We start from the raw sequence: 3,192 nt of genomic DNA, 5'->3' as shown, positions 1-3,192 counted from the left end.
CTGGGGAGGCGGAGGAGGGGCCCTGGGCTCGGGCGGGGGCAGGGGCGGGGGGGATGGTGAGAAGGGGGTGGTTTAGAGAGAGGATGGACCGCGGCCCTGGAAAGAAAGAGGCGGTGCATTTCAATAGAGTAGCCGGGAAGAGGTTTCTTCTTCTTCCTCTTCCTCTTCCTCTTCCTCCTCCTCTTCCTCCTCCTCCTCCTCCTCCTCCTCCTCCTCCTCCTCCTCTTCTTCTTCTTCTTCTTCTTATTATTATTATTATTAGGGGGTGATGTTTAAAGAAAAGGAGATTAAGGGGTGGGCAGGGTTAAGGAAAACCAAAGAGGGGAGGTGCAGTACCCGGGGCGACCAGTAGAGGGAGCAGTTACCACCCCGGGCTTGAAGGTGTGAGCTGAGTTAACCTGAACTTTGAGGCTGTGGCTGTAGCATAGGAGAGAGGCACAGGCACCCTAAGTCACGCCGAGAGGGGGAACGCCTCAGCCTCACTCTCCTCCTGCCCACCAGTCTCTCCCGCTGACACCTGCCATTGGCTGAACTCGACCAGAAGCCAGAGGCCAGGAGACATGACAGGCATGGTACCTACCGGTCAGCTTCTTGGGACACAGAGCAGGAGGGAGGAAGGTGGGGAGTCAGCCTGGGGGGGGAGGGGATGCAATGGGGAGAGTTTCTAGAGAGCGAGGTCTCGTCTAGGCTTGGGGAACAAAGGTGGAGGTAAGTAGGAAGAATAAGCTTGAAGAATATACTGGATTCAGGTGAGTACATGCTGATGTGAGACACCTGTGGGACATCCAGGGCGGCATCTGGGGGACACCTGTAGCTCTGGAAGGGGGTCGCACTTGAGAGAGAGTTGGGATTTGTTGGTCATGGGGTTGACCCCAAGCCTCAGGAGAAGGAGGGGCTGCCCAAGGAGTGTCAAGAAGGACGTGACAGTGCCTTGAGGGGCCCCAACATCGAAGGGGCACATGGATGGGAGGCCTGTCGAAGGAGGACCTGCCTGACAGGTAAGCGGGACCCCAGGAGACTGGGGCACCCAAAGCCGAGAGTCCCAGCATGAGGGTGTGGTAGGCGGGGTCAAAGGCCACGGAGAGGTAGAGGAGGACACGGATGAGGAAGGGACCCTGGGATTTAGGACTCGAGCAGAAGTCAGGCTGATCGAGAGTGAGGAAGGAGCAGCAGGTGGGGAAACCGAGTCAGAGCAGGTCGAACACACTTGGGAGAGTCGTGAAGGAGGGAGGGCAGTTGCTGGAGGAGGATGTGGGGTGTGAGCTGGCGCTACGTGCATGAGAACCGCGCCAGCAGCAGCTGCGGCCACGGAGGCCCCGCCACGCCAGGCCCTGGGCTCAGCCTTCCTGGCCACGGCCTCTTCCACGTCGCCAGTCCTACGAGTCACTCCTGCGCCACAGGTGAGGAAACTGAGGCTCCGAGAGCTGAAGCAACTTGCCCAAAGTCCCATGCGAGGGAGGGCAGAGACAAGAGACAATGAGGCCCGGGGTGCAGCATGGGACAAGGACGCACTTATGCCTTACCGGCCGCAAACAAGGAGGGTGGCGTCTCGGCTTCAGAGACAGGCGTGCGTACCCAGAACCTGGGAGGTGGGCTAGATGAGGAACCTCACAGACGTCCCTTCATCCCACCCCAAGTGTCCCAATCATCACCTGGACGCGAGGAGTCCCAAAGGCGTCGGCTCAGAAGTGGCTTAAATGACTTGTCGTGGGAGACCGCATAGCTCATTTACTTTCTCGGTAACGCTGTGCCCTCATCTGAAAAGGGAGACGATAATGGCGCTGATGTGAGCTATTTCACAGGCCTGTTGCATTAAATTATAGACGTTAGATATTTATATATATTTTATTATAATTTTGTATAAAATTCAATATAATGTGATTATATTTATATATATATATATTTTAGAATACTACCCGGCACATAGTAAGAGCTCACTAGATGGAAATAGCTATACTTTCTTGCTTGCTTACTTTCATATTTCCCTCTCAGTTCCTCTCTCTGTCTCTGCCTCCCTCCCATGCACGTACACGCGCACGCACCCCTACGATCGCCTCCTGAGCAAACAGCCTCAGGAGGACAGAGATGCGGAGTCCCCATGAGCGTGCTTCACCACCTGAGTCCCTGCTGCTGGTGACCAGGAGGAAGCCTTTCCTCTCCCTCCAGCCCCTGAGATTCTTTAAGTCACTTTATCCACTGTGCGCCCGCTCTGTGCCTGGATCTCCGCTGGGCACACCGCGGTGACCCCCACGTCGCAGCTCTCACAGGGCCCACGTGCAGTGGGGCACGCATTCTGAAAAGGGTGCAGGTCAGTGGTCAGATCGGGACTTGTGAGGGCGAGGACCGTGGCGAGACACAGGTGGCACAGAGCTGGGTGACGGAGGTGTGTGTGGAAAAGGGATACTGGAGGGGTACAGGGCGAAGGGACGCAGACGGGGATGGTGCAGCACCCAGGGGTGTCACCACCCCTAACCCGAGGAGCAACAGTGACTTCCGCAACCCGGAGAGGGTGGCTGTGTGTAAGCCCGTGTAAGAATTTCCCATTAATATTTTTATTAATCGTAGTTAGATAGAGGTCTAGATGATGAACAAGGAGCCAAAATAATCATGATTTAAATAAGATGGATTTATTTCTCTCTCGCGGAATAGTCCACGTGTGGTATGGCAAATTCTATTTCACGAGGACAATTAAAAAACCACGTTTCTTCTGTCTTGTTGCTCTGATGAAGCCACAGTACGGCCCTTGTCTGCTTAGTCCCAGATGGCTCACCGCCAGTGCACCCTTCCAAGGAGAAGGAGGGGCGCAGGACCCACATCCTTCTATATCTCAGTGACCGGACCTGAATCCCATGGCCACACTTAGCTGCCGAGAGGGCTGGGGGGAAAAAAAAAAACGTAGTGTTTATTCTGAGTCATCGTGCTGAAAGATCATAGAGGATTTTTAAGAAAGTGTGGAGACCGGATGAGGAAGGACGATGCACGGCCTCTTCTGCGAAAGCTTCGCAGGAGCAGAGGTGATGCTCAGAAACTCTCACCGATCAGATTATGGGCCCCAAATGAAATCACCACTGAAATTCATGCCAGTCCACCCCAGGGCCTTTGCATCACCTGTTCCAAGATCGGGGTCCCCAGCTGGGTCCAGTCCTGATCCTCTAACCGTCCCCTAACTCTGAAACCCACATTTCCTCAGCT

The sequence above is a fragment of the Rousettus aegyptiacus genome, unplaced genomic scaffold (assembly GCF_014176215.1).
Source record: "Rousettus aegyptiacus isolate mRouAeg1 unplaced genomic scaffold, mRouAeg1.p scaffold_m13_p_14, whole genome shotgun sequence".
Classification (NCBI taxonomy): Eukaryota; Metazoa; Chordata; class Mammalia; order Chiroptera; family Pteropodidae; genus Rousettus; species Rousettus aegyptiacus.
Note: the sequence above shows the minus strand (reverse complement) of the source record.